Source organism: Salmo salar, unplaced genomic scaffold, assembly GCF_905237065.1.
Source record: "Salmo salar unplaced genomic scaffold, Ssal_v3.1, whole genome shotgun sequence".
NCBI lineage: Eukaryota > Metazoa > Chordata > Actinopteri > Salmoniformes > Salmonidae > Salmo > Salmo salar.
The window spans coordinates 176640-199600 of record NW_025548363.1 but is presented as its reverse complement, the minus strand read 5'-3'; the positions used below and the strand labels follow the sequence as shown (position 1 = coordinate 199600).

The following is a 22961-nucleotide window of genomic DNA, read 5'->3' as shown; positions in this document are numbered from 1 at the left end:
TAGGGGTAAGGTAACAACAGGTAGTCTCAATATTAACAGAGGGTACTGTAGGTAGGGGTAAGGTAACAACAGGTAGTCTCAATATTAACAGAGGGTACTGTAGGTAGGGTAAGGTACAACAGGTAGTCTCAATATTAACAGAGGGTACTGTAGGTAGGGGTAAGGTAACAACAGGTAGTCTCAATATTAACAGAGGGTACTGTAGGTAGGGGTAAGGTAGAGGCAGGTAGTCTCAATATTAACAGAGGGTACTGTAGGTAGGGGTAAGGTAGAGGCAGGTAGCCTCAATATTAACAGAGGGTACTGTAGGTAGGGGTAAGGTAACAACAGGTAGTCTCAATATTAACAGAGGGTACTGTAGGTAGGGGGTAAGGTAGAGGCAGGTAGCCTCAATATTAACAGAGGGTACTGTAGGTAGGGGTAAGGTAACAACAGGTAGTCTCAATAATAACAGAGGGTACTGTAGGTAGGGGTAACGTAACAACAGGTAGTCTCAATATTAACAGAGGGTACTGTAGGTAGGGGTAAGGTAACAACAGGTAGCCTCAATATTAACAGAGGGTACTGTAGGTAGGGGTAAGGTAGAGGCAGGTAGTCTCAATATTAACAGAGGGTACTGTAGGTAGGGGTAAGGTAACAACAGGTAGTCTCAATATTAACAGAGGATACTGTAGGTAGGGTAGGGTAACAACAGGTAGTCTCAATATTAACAGAGGGTACTGTAGGTAGGGGTCTCAATATTAACAGAGGGTACTGTAGGTAGGGGTAAGGTAACAACAGGTAGTCTCAATATTAACAGAGAGTACTGTAGGTAGGGGTAAGGTAACAACAGGTAGCCTCAATATTAACAGAGGGTACTGTAGGTAGGGGTAAGGTAGCAACAGGTAGCCTCAATATTAACAGAGGGTACTGTAGGTAGGGGTAAGGTAACAACAGGTAGTCTCAATATTAACAGAGGGTACTGTAGGTAGGGGTAAGGTAGAGGCAGGTAGCCTCAATATTAACAGAGGGTACTGTAGGTAGGGTAAGGTAACAACAGGTAGTCTCAATATTAACAGAGGGTACTGTAGGTAGGGGTAAGGTAGAGGCAGGTAGTCTCAATATTAACAGAGGGTACTGTAGGTAGGGGTAAGGTAACAACAGGTAGTCTCAATAATAACAGAGGGTACTCTAGGTAGGGGGTAAGGTAGAGGCGAGTGTTGGTGAGATCCTGAGTTGGTGTGTGTTTTTCTTTTAGTTTTTCAGAGGTAAACCTTAGTGGGCATCCATGGTGGGTGTCTTTAGAACCCCTAACTAGTGGCTTTGCCATCTTTCAGTGGGAACCCCCATGGTGTCTTTAGAACCCCCTTACTAGTGGCTTTGCCATCTTTCAGTGGGAACCCCCATGGTGTCTTTAGAACCCCTTACTAGTGGCTTTGCCATCTTTCAGTGGGAACCCCCATGGTGTCTTTAGAACCCCTTACTAGTGGCTTTGCCATCTTTCAGTGGGAACCCCCATGGTGTCTTTAGAACCCCTTACTAGTGGCTTTGCCATCTTTCAGTGGGAACCCCCATGGTGTCTTTCAGAACCCCTTACTAGTGGCTTTGCCATCTTTCAGTGGGAACCCCCATGGTGTCTTTCAGAACCCCTTACTAGTGGCTTTGCCATCTTTCAGTGGGAACCCCCATGGTGTCTTTAGAACCCCTTACTAGTGGCTTTGCCATCTTTCAGTGGGAACCCCCATGGTGTCTTTAGAACCCCTTACTAGTGGCTTTGCCATCTTTCAGTGGGAACCCCCATGGTGTCTTTCAGAACCCCTTACTAGTGGCTTTGCCATCTTTCAGTGGGAACCCCCATGCTGTCTTTCAGAACCCCTTACTAGTGGCTTTGCCATCTTTCAGTGGGAACCCCCATGGTGTCTTTAGAACCCCTTACTAGTGGCTTTGCCATCTTTCAGTGGGAACCCCCATGGTGTCTTTCAGAACCCCTTACTAGTGGCCTTGCCATCTTTCAGTGGGAACCCCATGGTGTCTTTCAGAACCCCATACTAGTGGCTTTGCCATCTTTCAGTGGAACCCCCATGGTGTCTTTAGAACCCCTTACTAGTGGCTTTGCCATCTTTCAGTGGGGAACCCCCATGGTGTCTTTCAGAACCCCTTACTAGTGGCTTTGCCATCTTTCAGTGGGAACCCCCATGGTGTCTTTCAGAACCCCTTACTAGTGGCCTTGCCATCTTTCAGTGGGAACCCCATGGTGTCTTTAGAACCCCTTACTAGTGGCTTTGCCATCTTTCAGTGGGAACCCCCATGGTGTCTTTAGAACCCCTTACTAGTGGCTTTGCCATCTTTCAGTGGGAACCCCCATGGTGTCTTTCAGAACCCCTTACTGGTGGCTTTGCCATCTTTCAGTGGGAACCCCCCATGGGTGTCCTTACAAACCCTTTACCCAGTGGCTTTGCCATCTTTCATTGGGAACCCCCATGGTGTCTTTAGAACCCCTTACTAGTGGCTTTGCCATCTTTCAGTGGGAACCCCCATGGTGTCTTTAGAACCCCTTACTAGTGGCTTTGCCATCTTTCAGTGGGAACCCCATGGTGTCTTTCAGAATCCCTTACTAGTGGCTTTGCCATCTTTCAGTGGGAACCCCCATGGTGTCTTTCAGAACCCCCTTACTAGTGGCTTTGCCATCTTTCAGTGGGAACCCCCATGGTGTCTTTAGAACCCCTTACTAGTGGCTTTGCCATCTTTCAGTGGGAACCCCCATGGTGTCTTTAGAACCCCTTACTAGTGGCTTTGCCATCTTTCAGTGGGAACCCCCATGGTGTCTTTCAGAACCCCTTACTAGTGGCCTTGCCATCTTTCAGTGGGAACCCCCATGGTGTCTTTAGAACCCCTTACTAGTGGCTTTGCCATCTTTCGAGTGGGAACCCCATGGTGTCTTTCAGAACCCCTTACTAGTGGCTTTGCCATCTTTCAGTGGGAACCCCCATGGTGTCTTTAGAACCCCTTACTAGTGGCTTTGCCATCTTTCAGTGGGAACCCCCATGGTGTCTTTAGAACCCCTTACTAGTGGCTTTGCCATCTTTCAGTGGGAACCCCCATGGTGTCTTTAGAACCCCTTACTAGTGGCTTTGCCATCTTTCAGTGGGAACCCCCATGGTGTCTTTAGAACCCCTTACTGTGGCTTTGCCATCTTTCAGTGGGAACCCCCATGGTGTTTTTCAGAACCCCTTACTAGTGGCCTTGCCATCTTTCAGTGGGAACCCCATGGTGTCTTTAGAACCCCCTTACTAGTGGCTTTGCCATCTTTCAGTGGGAACCCCCCATGGTGTCTTTAGAACCCCTTACTAAAGTGGCTTTGCCATCTTTCAGTGGGAACCCCCATGGTGTCTTTCAGAACCCCTTACTAGTGGCTTTGCCATCTTTCAGTGGGAACCCCCATGGTGTCCTTACAAACCCTTTACCCAGTGGCTTTGCCATCTTTCATTGGGAACCCCCATGGTGTCTTTAGAACCCTTACTAGTGGCTTTGCCATCTTTCAGTGGGAACCCCCATGGTGTCTTTAGAACCCCTTACTAGTGGCTTTGCCATCTTTCAGTGGGAACCCCCATGTTGTCTTTAGAACCCCTTACTAGTGGCTTTGCCATCTTTCAGTGGGAACCGCCATGGTGTCTTTAGAACCCCTTACTAGTGGCTTTACCCATCTTTCAGTGGGAACCCCCATGGTGTCTTTAGAACCCCTTACTAGTGGCTTTGCCATCTTTCAGTGGGAACCCCCATGGTGTCTTTAAGAACCCCTTACTAGTGGCTTTGCCATCTTTCAGTGGGAACCCCCATGGTGAAGTCTTTCAGAACCCCTTACTAGTGGCCTTGCCATCTTTCAGTGGGAACCCCCCATGGTGTCTTTAGAGACCCCTTACTAGTGGCTTTGCCATCTTTCAGTGGGAACCCCCATGGTGTCTTTAGAACCCCTTACTAGTGGCTTTGCCATCTTTCAGTGGGAACCCCATGGTGTCTTTCAGAACCCCTTACTAGTGGCTTTGCCATCTTTCAGTGGGAACCCCCATGGTGTCCTTACAAACCCTTTACCCAGTGGCTTTGCCATCTTTCAGTGGGAACCCCCCATGGTGTCTTTAGAACCCTACTAGTGGCTTTGCCATCTTTCAGTGGGAACCCCCCATGGTGTCTTTAGAACCCTACTAGTGGCTTTACCATCTTTCAGTGGGAACCCCCATGGTGTCTTTAGAACCCCTTACTAGTGGCTTTGCCATCTTTCAGTGGGAACCCCCATGTTGTCTTTAGAACCCCTTACTAGTGGCTTTGCCATCTTTCAGTGGGAACCCCCATTGTGTCTTTCAGAACCCCTTTTGAAACCCTTTCTGTTTTTGGTTGTTGAAGTGATTATCTTTGTTAGTTCCCTTTTCTTGTAGCGATGACATTGTGTTTGTGTTTTGGGAATGTAAAACTGACACATCCATTATGATTTGTTAATTTACATTAGTCTTTTTGATAACTAGTCAAAGTTTGACGGCAGACATAATACTTAAGTAGGGTAATTCGTTACCTGTGGTGAGGGTTGTTGACACAGGTTGACTTTGCTCCCCATTTTCCAGCACAGTGCAGACAGTGACAGAGTATTGAGTACCACATTGCAGGTCAGAGAGAGTGATGCTGGGTGAAGACGTGGTAGTGATGTGTGTTTCTGTCCCTGGACAGTGGTAGGAGATCTGGTAATGATGTTGGGTTTGGTCCAATCCTGGTGGCTGGCTCCAGCTAACAGCAGCTGATGCGGTGTCAACAGTTAGCTGTGCAGGAGCAGGGGGTACTAAGCAAAACAGGTTTTTACCATTTTTAGCTAATTTATTAAAAAACAACAACAACTGAAATATCACATTTACATAAGTATTCAGAACTTCAGACCCTTTACTCAGTACTTTGTTGAAGAACCTTTGGCAACGATTACAGCCTCGAGTCTTCTTGGGTATGACGCTACAAGCTTGGCACACCTGTATTTGGGGAGTTTCTCCCATTCTTTTCAGATCCTCTCAAGCACTGCCAGGTTTGATGGGGAGAGTCGCTGCACAGCTATTTTCAGGTCCGGGCTCTGGCTGGGCCACTCAAGGACATTCAGAGACTTGTCCTGAAGCCAATCCTACGTTGTTTTGGCTGTGTGCTTAGGGTTGTTGGCCTGTTGGAAGGTGAACCTTCGCCCCAGTCTGAGATCCTGAGCACTCTGGAGCAGGTTTTCATCGAGGATCTTTCTGTACGTTGCTCCGTTAATCTCTCCCTCGATCCTGACTAGTCTCCCAGTCCCTGCCGCTGAAAAACATCCCCACAGCATGATGCTGCCACCACCATGTTTCACCATAGGGATGGTGCCAGGTTTCCTCCAGACGTGACAATTCACATTCAGGCCAAAGAGTTCAATCTTGGTTTCATCAGACCAGAGAATCTTGTTTCTCATGGTTAGAGTCTTTTAGGTGCATTTTGGCAAACTACAAGCGGGCTGTCATGTGCCTTTTACTGAGGAGTGGCTTCCGTCTGGCTACTCTACAATAAAGGCCTGATTGGTGGAGTGCTGCAGAGATGGCTGTCCTTCTGGAAGGTTCTCCCATCTCCACAGAGGAATTCTGTAGCTCTGTCAGAATGACACAGTCACCTACCTGACTAAGGCCCTTGCTCAGTTTTGGCTGGGTGGCCAGCTCTATGAAGAGTCTTGTGGTTGCAACCTTCTTCCATTTAACAATGATGGAAGCCACTGTGTTCTTGAGGACCTTCAATACTGCAGACATTTTTGGTACCCCTTCCCCCCCGATCTGTGCCTCGACACAATCCTGTTTCGGAGCTCTACGGACAATTCCTTCCACCAAATTGGTTGGTTTTTGCTCTGGCATGCACTGTCAACTGCGGGACCTATATTGACAGGTGTGCGTCCTTTCCAAATCACATTCAATCATTTGAATTTACCACAGGTGAACTCCAATCAAGTTGTAGAAACATCTCAAGCAGGATCAATGGAGACATTGTGCACCTGAGCTCAATTTCAAGTCTCATAGCAAAGGGTCTGAATACTTATGTAAAAAATGTATATATATATTTTTTTAAATAAATTTGCAACAAATTCTAATAACCATTTTTTTCTTTGCCATTATGCGGTATTGTTTGTAGATTGATGAAAAAGCAAAATATATAAAATCAATTTTAGAATAAGGCTGTAACGTAACATTATGTGGGAAAAGTAAAGGGGGTCTGAATCCTTTCAGAATGTATTGTATAAACAAAGTTTATAGATTTCAGCACCAAACTGCATTTTGAGATCTGGGGAAATCACATATTGCCATTTTGATAACCAGAACTAATACTTAAGTAGGGTACTTACTTGTGGTGAGGGTTGTTAACACCAGTTGTTACTTTGCCTTCCATTTTCCAGCACAGTGCAGACAGTGACTGAGTATTCAGTACCAGGTTTCAGGTCAGAGAGAGTGATGCTGTGTGAAGATGTGGTAGTGATGTGTGGTTCTGTCCCTGGACAGCGGTAAGAGATCTGGTAATGATGTTGGGTTTGGTCCAATCCTGGGGTTTGGTCCAATCCTCCAGCTAACAGCAACTGATGTGGTGTCCACTGAGTCAACAGTCAGCTGGTCTGGAGCAGGAAGTACTAAGGGAAAATAAAAACATTATTGTCAGGGTTACAGTTTAACTCCAGATATACACTGAGTGTACAAATATTAAGGATACCGGCTCTTTCCATGACAGACTGACCAGCTGAATCCAGATGAAAGCTAATGAATTTATTTAAAATTGACAGATTTCCTTATATGAACTTTAACTTTGTAAAATTATTTCAAATTGTTGCATGTTGCATTTATATTTTTGTTCAGTATAATACGTCAAATGTGTTTCGATTTCAGTAGCTGTCTGTGGTAAAATCACAGGGGAATTCCCCGGAATACCCCCCCCAGAGAGCAACCTCTGTCCAGTGAAGTGAAGTCCACAAAGCATATTGCATGTACAGTAACTGACAGTTACCTGACCTACAGCATGGTAAAGCAAGTATGCCTTCAGAAATTTTCTAACCAACTAAAAAACTACTGATTTAGAATCATGGAGAGTTATCGAAAGTCGCAAAGAAAACAGGAGCTGCCTTCACTATTTCCACTATTTCACTAATCCCCTCTGCATATAATACAGTGACACATATGATGTGGCTGTTGTAATGACTGTCCACGAGAATCCAAATAGGTCAGATCAGGTTTGCAATGAATAACCTCAATCAGACCCCTCTCACCCATAGAGGGGAAAGGAAAGAACTCAGGGAGGATTAGCTTACTCCCTGTTGAAAATCAAATGAGAACATTCAGGCTCTCCCTCAAGATCCACCAAAGGAATGTTTTTGTTTCAGCAGACTTTTTTTCCGCCGGAAATTGAAACCTTTAAATCTTTCAAAAGCGAATACTGGAACAATATTTTTGAAAGTGAACATGGGAATGGTTAGAGGTGATCTATTGGACACTAAGGTCATTCTGTTTGTTATTTTGTAATGTAATAAAAAAATGTTATAAAGGAAATACTGTAACTTGGAAAGCATACCCACTACAATCCTCTGTCGTTGTGCATGTAATATGAAAAATGCTTAAAGTATTTTGTTAAGAGAGGGATGTGATTTATTCAGTAGCTCTAAGAGATAATTGTTTTTCAAAACTTTGCACAGTTACTAGTCACTTCCAGTGAGAGCAGAGCGTGTCAGCCTGATAATATTTGCCCCCCCCAGGCAGAGTGTATAAATGGTGGGAAAGAAATTAACATACTAAATCAGCTACACGTTTAAAATGGTTGAATTGCAACCTCAACATGAGGTGAATAATAAACTCACTTCCCGGACAATCACTGGTGCGGCTGATTAGCCTGTCCTATTTAAGGTATCTTCAGCTAATTTAAGTAGGACCATCTGCTACTCTATCAACCAACCTTTTCGCTACTCTCATCACCCCACTGAAGGAAGCATAAGTAAAAGGCTGGCTAGCTTATCTTCAAGAAAGCAACTTCAAGAGCAACTGGAGAGGAAAATCATTTCTTTAGTTCTGTTCAGGACTGCATACAAATCGAGTGCGAACAACTACAGAGGAGAACAACAGTAGAAGACTTGCTGGAACCCTTTGTCTTAATCAGAGCCTTAAAAGCGTGCCCACGAAAAGGCCCACCTACCTTTCCAAGGCAGCCCTGTCCACTGACAGAGATACATGGCGAAACGGCATTTCAAGAGGGCTGTGGATTGCGTGTGCAAAGATTAATATAACCTAACCCCTCTGAATCAGAGAGAGGTGCGGAGGAGCTGCCTTAATCACACTCTTCGGCGCCTGGGTAACAGTGGGTTAACTGCCTTGCTCAGGGACAAACAATTATTTTTACCTTGTCAGCTCGGGATTCGATCTAGCAACCTTCTGATTTTATTTTAATCACTATAACCACTAGGCTTTAATTAGCTACTAAATGAAATAATTAAAACAAAATCTGTAGTTCTGAAACATAAGTAAGGCTCAGGTTTTTCCAGATGCAACGAGGTTCTGACTGTTCAGAATGATGATATATCTGAGGTTATGATTAATACGTTACTGTTTATATGGCGTATTACTTTGTTAGAGTTTAATTTGGGAGATGTTAGCTCTTTAAAAACACAGCTCTTTCGTGGTACCCCAATCCTAATGAGTTATTGTTTCGTGATTATTTTAATTGGATAACAATGAAACATAGTTCATTGATTAGATAAATAACAGTCCTCATTGTACAAGAGTCAAGTCACTACACTGTCCATGGTTCTGATTTGATGATTTTGAAAGGTCATGTAACTGTCTGTTACTGTACATACCCAACCCTAGTTCTAACAACAACCCAAAACATTTATTTGTAATGAAACAAAATCTCTCTAGTTACTGGTAATGAGATATGAGCTGTAATTGGGGAATATTTCTTACTAGTGCAAATTGTTGTAGAGACAGGTTCACTCTGTTCCCATTGCTCCCAGCACAGTTAATAACACTAACAGTGTACTTGGTACTTGAGTTGCAGGTTTGAGAAAGTTTTGTGGCAGTCGTCCCAGTATTTTCTTTGAGGATCTGTTCCTGGGATGCAGTTGATATGAAGAATCTGTTAGACTTTCTCCATCCCAGCCTTGGACTAGTGAAGAGTAAGACGTCTCTTCCAAATGGTCTATGTTTAAATCTCTGGGTGGACCACTGAACAAAAATCTAGATTTGTTTAGAAGAGAGGATGTGCTGTTTTGACAGAGAGTCCAAAAATGTCTCTATAATAATACTGTCTGAATAAAACCACAAGTTAGCCTTGTACCTGTGGATAGGGATGCTAACCCATCCTGCTTTGTCTTCCATCTTCTCCTCTGTTGCCATGTTAAACTGGTACTTTTCACAGGTTTAACTGCTTATTTCAAGATGAGCCCACCTTTCACTCTTGTTGAGCTTGTTTCACCGTCACCCCCCAGTCCTCTGATGTCTGTGGTCCTGTCAGCCACTGAGAGAACAACAGCTCAGAGACACAGAATCTAATGTCAGAAACAGGACCTGGATTCACCCAGGAGGTGGCAGCACTGTAAAGGAATAATGAGAAAGAGAAAAACAGACTTTACTAACAAAATTACATAAACAAATGTTTTACTTTCATCCCAGCAGTTAAGGGACAACAATTGATAGCTTAGTAAATGTATCATCTAAATTGAGATTTAAATTAAATAATATAATTTGGGTAACTTTATTCTGTGTTCCCACCACCTACCATCATCTGAGGCAGCATTGTGTGTGCTGGTCGCCATCTAACTCTTAAAGTGCTTAAACAAAATATGAATCATAATTTCTTTAAAAACACCAATTGTTACTTTGATAAATGTACAACAGATATTTTAAAGTCAAATACGTCAACTGCTTTTACATACTTTTTTATGTAAATAATTGAGCTTGACTTAGCTTAACCAGTACTAAGTGTTAGTTCTGTAAAAGAGTAAAGACTGGACGGACGATTGAAAATCTCAAAACCAAGTTTATTCCCACTGGGTCAGACAGCTGAACAGAACAAGACATACTATTCCCACAAGCACTGGTATTTAACTCCTATGCTGAGTCCCACACATCTGAACAGCGCTAATACACCTCTCTGTTGCTAGACAGGACATGAGAGTATTATCTGTTCTTCCTCACTTCATCGGACCCGACCTCGCCCAAATTTCTCACCTCCCAAACTCACGGTGGTCCCAGCTGACTATCAGACTGTGGTTCTTCTCCTTCCAATAGGATTCCTGAAGTCCAACAACAACATTTTCTGGACAGACTGTGCTTTGCTACTACAAAAAAAAAAAAGTCTGTCCCTTCCTCTGCATTCTCTCTCCTCAGTGATATGAATAAGGATGTTTCATATTTTCAAAGGTAAGTGAACCCATCATAAGAAACCAATGGGATAGTCCCAGTGCAAACTCATGCAAACTGTCAACACAATACTGTTAATATGCAAAATATATTTAAAACACTTAGTTCTACATCTCTAAAACCGATTGTCCTGAAGCATATTCTGCCCCCAATCAAGTATATTCAGTATCGACATAGCTATGTACTTTGGCCAGCCATGAAGTGCTTTGAAAGGCTGGTAATGGCTCACATCACCATTATCCCGAAACCTGGACCCATTCAATTTGCATACCTCCCAAATAGATCCACAGATGATGCAATTTCCAATGCACTCCACACCGCCCATCACCAACAAACTAGAATGGTCCAAACACACCAAGACAGTCGAAGAGGGCACGACAAAGCCTATTCCTCAGGAAATCTAAAAAGATTTGGCATGGGTCGATCCTCAAAAGGTTCTACAGCTGCAACATCGAGAGCATTTTGACTGGTTGCATCACTGCCTGGTATCGTTAACAATGCTCCACCTCAGCACTACAGAGGGTAGTGTGTTTGGTCAAGCTCCAGTACATCACTGGGCTAAGTTGCCTTCCATCCAGGACCTCCTACACCAGGTGTCAGAGAAGGCCCAAAATTGCTCAAAGAATTTAAAGTGATAGACTCATAGATCAGTTCTCTCACTACCGCATGGAAAGCTGTACCGAGTGCCAAGTCTAGGACAAAAGGCTTCAAACAGTTTTTACCCCCAAGCCATAAGACCTCCTGTAGAACAGGTAATCAAATGGCTACCTGGACTATTTGCATTGTAAAAGCCCACCCTCCCCGCCCAAATTTACCTTTACGCCTGCTACTCTCTGTTTAACTTGCATATACATAGTCACTTTAACTATAAACTAATGTACCTAACTGGCCTGACCAACCAGTGCCCCCACACATTGGCTAACCGGTTTACCTGCATTTTGTCCCGCCACCCACCACCCGCTCAACCTCTTTTATGCTACTGCTACTTCTCTATTTGTCATATATGATAGTCACTAACCATCTACACCACATACTACAATCAAACATTCGATCAACCGGGTGTCTGTATGTAGCTCGCTTACTGTTATTTTCACTGTTTTTATTTCTTTACTTACCCATTGTTCAACAAATAATTTTTTTTGCACTGTTGAAGTTAGAGCTTGTAAGTAAGCATTTCATTGTAAGGTCTACACCTGTTGTATTTGTTCACGGACAAATAAACTTTGATTTGGCCTAGTTGTGGTTCCACCTGCTAAGTCCCCAAGAAACACTAACACATTACAACATAATCAGACAGTGCACAAATATTATCATGGTCTGGTAGACATGGAGAAAATACATCTAACCAGTCCTTTAGAGTTGGAGAAAAAATACTTCTTTGTATATTGGTGTTTGTCAAAAGGAAGATAAATTGTAATTGAGGAGGAAGAAATGTAATATTGAGTAAATTGTCCTTCTGTCAGTAGCTCACACTGGGTGTAATATTGGAGTAAGTGTCCTTGTGTGTCAGTAGCCTGCACTGCGTGTAACATTGGCAAGTGTCTTTGTGGGCCAGTAGCCTGCACTGCGGGTAATATTGGAGTAAGTGTCCTGTGGGCCGTAGCTCACACTGGGTGTAATATTGGAGTAAAGTGTCCTTGTGGGGTTAGTAGCCTACACTAGGCGTGTAATATTGGAGTAAAGCATTTTTATCTCTAAAACCCATTGTCCTGTCCTGTATGTGGCCTGTCTGCCCAATCAATCATACTCATTATTTGGACATAGCTATGTACTTTGGACCCAGTTGTGGTTCTGATTCTGCTCAGTCCCCAAAACACATTCCAAAATAATCAGATAATGCATGAAAATGATAATTTCATGAAATTGAGAAAATACATTTTACATTTTATAGTCTTTGAGGGTGGAAAACTGAATGAATCCAACATGATATATTGGTTTGAAAATAAGACGAGGGTAAATAAAACAAAACATAGATTCACAAATGTGCACTGGATGTTGTTTCACAAAGAATAGCATCAAACAAGCCCACATTCTGTCAAATATCAGTATAGACATTACCTTATTTGGACAAACAATTATGAACTAATAATAACTAATATACCACTGGACTAAAGGTTCAGATACAAGGTAAATATGTGGTTAATTTGGGCTTCTTCCAGAAAACGTGTGGGTGGTTGGAATCAGGAAGTATGTGTAACTAAATCAGTCAACTGAAAGTTCATGTTACAGAATATTGCAGATTTTTAAATGTGAATATGTTATCCAACAGGAGTATTGTGTTGCTGGTTAGTCAGTTTGTACTTTTGGACTATCCAATTGGTTCCTTTGTACTGTAAGCTAAGTGAAAATATATGCTAACATACCAGAGGTCAAAGACCAAACTGATCCTAGATCAGCATTCTTATTACTCTGATCGCCGAATACATGCTCTGGTCACATGTCCATGCATGACACAAACACATCTATGTGGTCACTCAGTATAATATATTGCAATCTCATCATAAGGAATATTTTCATCTAGTTAACCAAATAAGTTTTTAATACTGTGCTATGTCAAAATTAATAACTGACACCATTTAGAAGAAATTAATTGAGTTACTATTAGTAATGCTACAACACTTAGTGTTAGCATACCAGACAAGTAAATTAGATACCGGATCACAGTATATAGATGCATTTAATCAGTAGAAATGAATACATGGTACATATGGAAATAGAATGGAAGCAAACATAGAACACTGCTGCATTTGAAATGTATTGATAGTTGTAAAAACTTATAATGAAAACAGTATCTTGTTAACTTGTTATGTGCACACCATAATGGTAAAAATTGTAAATATGGTAAAAAGATACTTTATTAACCAGAGTTAGAGCCAACTAGACCACAGTTCCACTCAGGGCCTTGATGAATGGTGGACAAACTCAACATAGACATGGTCTCTTTAAAGACATCAACACTGCTTTCAATGTAGTTACAAATAGGAACAAAAACAGCTTCAGCCTAACACAGGAAAACCAGTTGTCCTATAAGATAGGGAATTACATTTAGCTATTATAATTAGACTTACGGGTGAACTGCTTTTCACACACCCAGTATTTTGAATAGCACATGGTGCAAACTTCCAACTCTTCATCAACTGATGCCCAGAGATCTCAACACACTCGCCATGCACATTAATTCTTCATCCATGCATGCATGGCCACAACAAGGAGAATCAGAGTTGAAAATCATCCAATACAACAGAGAATATTAACCTAACCCCAGGAATACCAGTTGTTACCATTCGACAGAGGGAGAGAGAGCTATTGAGGACGAGATTACTGGGACTGTAAAAAGTCATTTATTACAACAGAAAAAAAATCCTCCAGAACCTGTTCACCACGTAGCCAGCTTAAAGTGTTAAACAATCCACCCCAGATTCCTTTTTATATGTACTAATCCACATATTCTTCTTAACCCATGGATAAATATCTATAATAGAATTTTAAGAAAACAAATGGCCACTATCAAATCTCCACAGCAGAGAAACACTTTTAAGTATGTTAAAATAATATTAGAGGTGTATAGTAGTAGAAGTAGTCTAATAGTAGTAGTAGTAGTAGTAGTAGTAGTAGTAGTATAATACTCAGCCTGGTAATCAGAAATAATAAGGAATTTAGGATGTTTGAAAAGGTCCTAGTACTTCCCTTATTCTCCTCGGCGCTCAAATGTTTTTTATTTTTATTTTGCCGGCACTGGTGCAAACTCTATGATTTAAGAAGCGTGTTCAGACCACACAGACCAAGCACTCAACACGATCAATTCACAAGTAGTTCACAATGATCTATAAGTGTTGGGAGAGTACTTGGACGGAAACAGCCCATAGCCCCAACCCGAACCATTTGAGTTGTTTCTACTTCAACCCTGTTACCACACAGAATGAACTCCTGTAACCACACAGAATTAACCCTGTAACCACACAGAATTAACCCTGTAACCACACAGATATAACACTGTAACCACACAGAATGAACAAGGCCCAAAACTAGACTTTCATCCAGATTAGGTCGAATTTCAAAGTGACTATTAGATCAAGTTTTAACCTCAGCTACTACCTGTAGTATAATTAGAGATATCTCAAGTTAATACTTGCTTTGCTGACAGGAAGTATATTTTATAAATTTGACAGTGACATGAACATTATTGATACAATCGGTTACAATGTTGAATACTAGTCAGAGAAGTAGAGAATAATCATAATGTTAATGAAAAGTAGCACATAGTATTACTAATGTATTATCTATTACCTGTTCTCTCTGTTGTTTATAATAACATCATCTGCACCCATTGTTTTGCATGCCTTCTGACCTCCCCACCTGTGTCCATCGTGAAGGAGACAAAGTAACAGCTGTTTCAAACTTCCACCATCCATCCAGACAGGGTTTCTCTGAGATAAACACAACAGAGCAGCAGGCATTTAAAAGTATGAATTAAAATTATACTTCTAAAATAAGAAAATTAAAGACTGCACTCACCATAGAACCAAAGCCTGGTCTGTAACTGGTCTCTCTCAGTGGTCCTGGTATTTAGACTATTCTGTAGCTGGTCTCTCTCTTCAGTCAGGGTGTTGTAACTGGTCTGTAGCTGGTCTCTTTCTGCATCTGTAAAAGGGAAAAGTCAATCAAATTGTGTAACAGTCAAAACATTGACTACAATTATTTTTAATACATTTTTTCACTTACAGGAATCCCACAGGCCTATGATGACAGCCAGTAGAACACACACTACAGCAACACTGGAGGGTCTCTTCCACCACTGAAAATGTACTGAATCAGAAGTTATTAAAATAAGACAATTGGTAATATGTTAATGTGTTTTACTGCATCAGTGTTTTATTTGAGCTGGATCCTGCAGAAACAGGAACAGCACCTCTGTTTTGGACTGATGGATTCCAGAACCAATTTGGCCAGATCCTCTACCTTTCATGGCATAAAAAAATTATTGTTACTGTTTGCAATGTAAAAATGTAAATTAAGGCGCTCAAAGTTAATTTGAGTTTCCTCAATATTAAGAGGGTACTGTAGGTAGGGGTAAGGTAACAACAGGTAGTCTCAATATTAACAGAGGGTACTGTAGGTAGGGGTAAGATAACAACAGGTAGTCTCAATATTAACAGAGGGTACTGTAGGTAGGGTAAAGCTAACAACAGGTGTCCTCAATATTAACAGCTGGTACTGTAAGGAAGTACTAAGGGAAAATACATTATTGTCAGGGTGTCACGACTCCCACCGAAGGTGGCTCCCCCTCCTGCTCGGGTGGCGCTCGGCAATCGTCGTCACCGGCCTACTAGCTGCCACTGATTCCCTTTTGTTTTCCCCCTTTCCGTTATTGTTTGCACCTGTTCTGTGTTGGGTTGATTAGCGGGGCTATATTTTTTTATTTATTTATTTCACCTTTATTTAACCTGGTAGGCAATTTGAGAACAAGTTCTCATTTACAATTGCGACCTGGCCAAGATAAAGCAAAGCAGTTCGACAACACTATTAGCCAGTAGGCCCACCTGCTCTTTGTGCGTGATTGTTATTGTATTGCTTGTGTACACGCTGTTGGTGTTTTGCGCTCTTGCATGTTTTTGCGCCGACTGTGTTTGTCCCCTGTGTTTGGGTCACTTTGTTTTGTGTGCGCTCATATTGCTATTTGGGGTGGCTTGTGTTTTCGCCGTTGGGCTCATTAAAAGCCATTACCCTATATCGCTGCTTCCTGCGTCTGATTCCTCTCCCACAACGCTCAAGCCTTACACAGGGCTATAGTTTAACTCTAGAAATATATTACAGGAGGTTGAAAAGGCAGGCTTGCAATTTCTTTTGATATGGGAAGAAACAAGCTAAAAAAAAATAGAAGTCACACAACAACAAAAAGCAATGTTTAAAATCCAAAAACAAGGAGTGGATACCAAAAGTTGTTTTCAACTGATTTCAGAAGAAATAGGGAATTATTTAAGAAAAGTGCAAAGATGCCAATATATTTGGCAGCAACTTTATATCAATTAAAATAATGCTGTGATAAATCCTCTGCACAATAATATTATAATTTTAAACAATTTCATGGCATTTTAACCTGTTGGGTCTAGGGGGCAGCATTTGCACGTCTGGATAAAAAAAAATGTACCCGATTTAATCTGGTTACTAATCCTACCCAGTAACTAGAATATGCATATACTTATTATATATGGATAGAAAACACTCTAAAGTTTCCAAAACTGTTTGAATGGTGTCTGTGAGTATAACAGAACTCATTTGGCAGGCAAAACCCTGAGACATTTTCTGACAGGAAGTGGATACCTGATGTGTTGTATTGACTTTAAAGCTATCCCATTGAAAGACACAGGGGTTTAGGAATATTTTGGCACTTCCTATTGCTTCCACTAGATGTCACCAGCCTTTACAAAGTGTTTTGAGTCTTCTGGAGGGAGATCTGACCGAACAAGAGCCATGGAACGGTGATGTCCCATTAGACACCTGGCGCGCTACTTCATGTTGGGTACCCTCGTTCCAATACGTTATAAAAGGCTATGCATTCGTCCACCTTGAATATTATTCATGTTCTGGTTAAAAAAGGCCCTAATGATTTATGCTATACAACGTTTGACATGTTTGAACGAACGGAAATATATTTTTTCCCCTCGTTCATGACGAGAAGTCCGGCTGGCTTACATCATGTGCTAACGAGACGGAGATTTTTGGACATAAATGATGAGCTTTTTTGAACAAAACTACATTCGTTATGGACCTGTGATACCTGGAAGTGACATCTGATGAAGAGAATCAAAGGTAATGGATTATTTACATAGTATTTTCGATTTTAGATCTCCCCAACATGACGTCTAGTCTGTATACGCACGCGTATTTTTCTGGGCACAGTGCTCAGATTATTGCAAAGTGTGATTTCCCAGTAAGGTTATTTTTAAATCTGGCAAGTTGATTGCGTTCAAAAGATGTAAATCTATAATTCTTTAAATGACAATATAATATTTTAACAATGTTTTCTAATTTTAATTATTTAATTTCTGACGCTGACTTGACTGCCGGTTATTGGAGGGAAACGATTTCCTCAACATCAATGCCATAGTAAAACGCTGTTTTTGTATATAAATATGAACTTGATAGAACTAAAAATGCATGCATTGTCTAACATAATGTCCTAGGAGTGTCATCTGATGGAGATTGTAAAAGGTTAGTGTATCATTTTAGCTGGTTTTATGGTTTTGGTGACCCTGTCTTTGACTTGACAAAACATTACACACAACTCTTGTAAATGTACTGTCCTAACATACTCTAAATTTATGCTTTCGCCGTAAAACCTTTTTGAAATCGTAAAACGTGGTTAGATTAAGGAGATGTTTATCTTTCAAATGGTGTAACATAGTTGTATTTTTGAAAAATTTGAATTTTGACATTTATTTGGATTCAAATTTGCCGCTCTTGAAATGCACCTGCTGTTGATGGAGTGCACCACAGGTGGCACGCTAGCGTCCCACCTAGCCCCAAGAGGTTTAAGATATTTCAAGGCACGTTATATTTATACTGTAGATGCCATTGTCTAATAAGGAGAGGGCTGCACGGCACAGACTAAAGATTAACGCAGATCCAGTTGCTAGGAAGGAAAGACTAGCCAGAAGAAAAGCAAGGTATTGTTTTCATGGTTTCATGCTACTGTCAGCAACAGAATAGGATATAATAGGATATAAAGCTGGGTGGATAACACTTAACATTAAGTTGCACTATTGCACTGTAGTTAATGTTTTACTGAACTGCAGTTAACGTTTAACTAATGGATTATATCAGTTAACATAATATTACACACACACACACAATTATGGATTAAAAATGGATCATGATTTATATCAGTTAATACCTACTTCACAAATACACTAGATATACAAAAGTATGTAGACACCCCTTCAAATTAGTGGATTTGGCTATTTCAGCCACACCCGTTGCTGACAGATGTATAAAATCAAGCACAAAGCCATGCAATCTCCATAGACAAAAATTGGCAGTAGAATGGCCTTACCGGAGAGCTCAGTGACTTTCAATGTGGCATTGTCATAGGATGCCACCTTTCCAACAAGCCAGTTCGTCACATTTCTGCCCAGCTAGAGCTGCCCCGGTCAACTGTAAGTGCTGCTATTGTGAAGTGGAAAATTCTATGAGCAACAACAGCTCAGCCACGAAGTGGTAGGCCACTCACTACTGAGTTCCAAACTGCCTCTGGTAGCAACGTCCGCACAAAAACAGTTCATCGGGAGCTTCATGAAATGGGTTTCCATAGCCGAACAGCCGCACACAAGCCTAAGATCACCATGCGCAATGCCAAGCATCGGCTGGAGTGGTGTAAAGCTCGCCGCCATTGGACTCTGGAAGAGTGGAAACACGTTCACCATCTGGCAGTCGGACGGACGAATCTGGGTTTAGCAGATGCGAGGAGAACGCTGTCTGCCCCAATGCATCATGCCAACTGTACAGTTTGGTGGAGGAGGAATAATGGTCTGGGGCTGTTTTCATGGTTCAGGCCAGGCCCCTTAGTTACAGTAGTGGGAAATCTTAACGCTAGAGCATACAATGACGTTCTAGACGATTCTGTGCTTCCAACTTTGTGGCAACAGTTTGGGGAAGGCCCCTTTCCTGCTTCAGGATGACAATGTCTCCGTGCCAAAGTGAGGTCCATAAAGAAATGGTTTGTCGAGATCTTGTGGAAGAACTTGACTGGCCTGCACAAAGCCATGACCTCAACCCCATTGAACACCTTTGGGATGAATTGGAAAGCGAACCGGGAGCCAGGCCTAATCGCCCAACATCAGGACACGACCTCACAAATTCTCTTGTGGCTGAATGGAAGCAGGTGTCACAAAAGGTGCCGTGTTGAATAGACCAAACTGCAGCGGGAATATGGATGCTCATGTTTTAATTCAAAAAAGGAGTAAAGCATCCACTGGAAAAAACAATACACACGACAGGAACAGTCTTACAGGCATACAAAAACGCAGTGCAAGAACAACTACCCACAACCCCAAAGAAAAACACACACCACTATATAGAACTCCCAATCAAAGGCAACTCAACACACCTGCGTTCAAATGGGAGTCTAATCACCAACACAAACCCCTTAACATACAAAAAACCTGCCACATCCTGACCCAAAACTGATACCATACCTCCCTCTGCTGGTCAGGACGTGACAGCAGGTCCCCGCAGCAATGTTCCAACATCTAGTGGAAAGCCTTCCTAGAAGAGTGGAGGCTCTTACAGCAGCAAAATGGGGACCAACTCCATATTAATGCCAATGATTTTGGAATGAAATGTTCGATGAGCAGGTGTCCACATACTTTTGGTCATGTAGTGTATATAATACATACATTTGTTTAAGTTAATGATGAATGCAAAAGAGAACCTGATCATTCAGAATTCATGTTCAAAGTGAAGTTTACTGATGTATGTAATGCTGCATTTAAATTCTTAGTCTACTTGCGAGAGCTAAAAAGTTATTTTAGCCAAATATAAAAAGTAGGCAACAACACCAGCTTTGTTTAAAGCATAGACCTATGATATGATGGAAAAACATTTCTTATCCCAGACCATTATTGTCCTTGTTTTTTCTCCTTATATCCTATTGATACATTCATAAAAGTATATTTTACGTGTAAAGGCTAATAAGCATACTGTCCTCCTTCACGTCACACACAGGTGAGGCGACGGTCGTTTTCCTTGTCATGGAGTAATAACAAATGTTAGACTTTGACCCTGTTGCAATGTATGTTGTCATGGTTACCCAACTGCTACAGCAAATAGACAGTGCAAAATACATTTCTCCTGTGGAATGCCCTGCTTTTATTTTGTCACACAACCCAAGCCTAAGCTATTTTCTGTAATTAGCTCATCATTACCTTGTAAATAATTACATTGTTATCAGTTTCTTTTCCAGTAATAATGAATACAATGAACTTAAACATTGTTTAGAAAGTTGCTTTTAGTTGCCTGGCTTGCTGGATTGACATATGTTATACTGAACAAACATATAAATGCAGCTCACAACAATTTCAAAGATTTTACTGCTTTAAAAAAGAGGTAGTGGTGTGAATCAGAAAACCTGTCCGTATCTGGTCTCACAACCATTTGCCTCATGCAGCCAACACATCTCCTTTGCATAGAGTTGATCAGGCTATTGATTGTGGCCTGTGGAATGTTGTGCCACTCCTCTTCAATGGCTGTGTGAAGTTACTGGATATTGGTGGGAACTAGAACACGCTGTCGTTCATATCGATCTAGACCATCCCAAACTGCTCACTGGGTGACATGTCTGGTGAGTATGCAGGCCATGGAACAACTGGGACATTTTCAGCTTCCAGGAATTGTGTTCAGATCCTTGTGACATGGGGCTGTGCATTATCATGATGAAACATGAGGTGATAGTGGCGGATGAATGGCACGAGAATGGGCCTCAGAATCTCGTCAGTGTATCTCTGTGCATTCAAAATGCCATTGATAAAATGCAGTGGTGATCGTTGTCCATAGCTAATGCCTGCCCATACCATAACCCCACTGCCACCATGCAGATTTTGTTCACGACTTTTACATCAGCAAGCCGTTCTCGCACACAAAACCTACACACTGTCTGCCATCTGCCCGGCACAGTTGAAACCGGGATTCATCCGTGAAGAGCACACTTCTCCAGCATGCCTGTGGCCATTGAAGGTGAGCATTTGCCCACTGAAGTCTATTACGACGGCGAACTGTAGACAGGTCAAGACCCTGGTGAGGACGATGCGCACGTGGATGAGCTTCCCTGAGATGAGAGAAATTATTTAGTTGTGCAAACCCACACGTGGTCTGTGGTTGTGAGGCCGGTTGGATGAACTGCCAAATTCTCTGAAACAACGTCGGAGGTGTCTTATGGTAGAGGAATGAACATAAAATTCTCTGGCAACAGTTCTGGTGGACATTGCTGCAGTCAGTGTGCCAATTGCACGCATCTTCAAAACTTGAGACATCTGTGGGATTATGTTGTTTGACACAACTGTACATTTGAGTGGCCTTTTATTGTCCCCAGCACACTACATTTTGCTTTTATATTTTTGTTCAGTCTAAATTCATTTTTAAAATACAGCAGTTTTTGTGTTTTATATTTTTTCATAACGGCAAGGACAAGTTTAATGTCATATGACAATATAATGTTCATTATGTCACTGTGAAAACTGGCTCCAGACATGTCGATAGACCAACTGTAAACCAGCCTATACTTATAACCTTTAAATAGTTTAGAAATGCTTATTAATAAAACATTTATGACAGTGTTACCAAGTCATATGTTATTGAAAGTGGAGTATGTCGTGGTAAATATTTACATTTTAGTCATTTAGCAGACATGAGGTGTAAGGCCAATGAATGGAGCTGGTATGAAGAACTTTAACAGGAGACAATACCTTGGGATGTTTCCCTGTTTCTTCCTGAGAATCCCTCCTCTGGTTTCGACTCATCTCTGACTTGTTTCAGTGGCTTTTCCTCTTCACAGTTCTATAAAAAGTAGAATTCACAGGTTAACATGTTTAGTACATTATGATGTTGAAAATACAACTCCAGGTCTCTTGAGAATAAAGCACAACAGGTTCAGAATTAGGGATATTGTCACGACTTCCACCGAAGTCGGCTCCCGTCCTTGTTCGGTCGGCGTTCGGCGGTCGACGTCACCGGCTTTCTAGCCATCGCCGCTCCATGTTTCATTGTTCTATTTGTTTTGTCTTGTTCCCCGCACACCTGGTTTATATTCCCCAATCACACTGCATATATATATTCCTTTGTTACCCCCGTGTCTTTGTGTGGAATTGTATTGTGTTACGTGTTTGTCTGACGCGCCAGGCTGATTTCCCAGTTCCGTCTTTAATTCACGACGTATGTTTATATGGTGAACCATTGCTTTTGGTACTGTTTTCGCACTTTGCACTTATTGCCATTTGGCTGGAGGATTTGACGCAGTTGCGTCCGTCTGTTTTGTTTGCTCCTGCCTAAATAAAGTGTGCGCTTGTTCACAACTCTCTGCACCTGACTTCGCCACCAGTACGCACACCCGTGACAGAATTCCACACTCGCTATGGAGTCAGCAGGAGTAGATACCCCGGTCAGAGGAGTCGAGGAGTGCGTCCGAGAACACTCGGCTATGCTGCAACATCTCCGTGCCACGATGGATCGCGTTGTCCAGACCATGGACCACTGGGAGAGACAGGAAGTCTCTCCAGCGCCTCGACCAGTGCAACCGGGGTTACCTCTATCCGTCCCTCCTGAATCCAGTCCCAGTGGGATGCGTCACCCCTGGTGAGTCTGCACCACTCTTATCCAGAATCCTTTGTTGTCCACCTGTTTGTTTTCCCACAATCCCAGCATAAGGCGCTCGTCGATACAGGTGCGGCTGGGAATTTTAATCGACAGATCGTTCGCCCTTAGTTTAGGGATCCCCATTGTTCCTGTGGTTAGACCTTTCCCGGTACACGCTCTGGATAGTCGACCATTAGAGTCCAGGTA

The 22961-nt window shown here is 42.0% G+C and overlaps 1 long non-coding RNA gene across 1 annotated transcript; it reads right to left on the bottom strand.

Moving 5' to 3' along the window:
* Nucleotides 1-14946: 14946 nt before the first annotated feature.
* Nucleotides 14947-22115, bottom strand: LOC123732943 (uncharacterized). The gene is made up of 3 exons (XR_006763517.1): nt 21869-22115; nt 15132-15215; nt 14947-15050 (listed from the first exon to the last, which is right to left on the bottom strand). It is a non-coding gene; the product is annotated as an uncharacterized lncRNA (long non-coding RNA).
* Between the last annotated feature and the right edge of the window lie 846 nt (nt 22116-22961).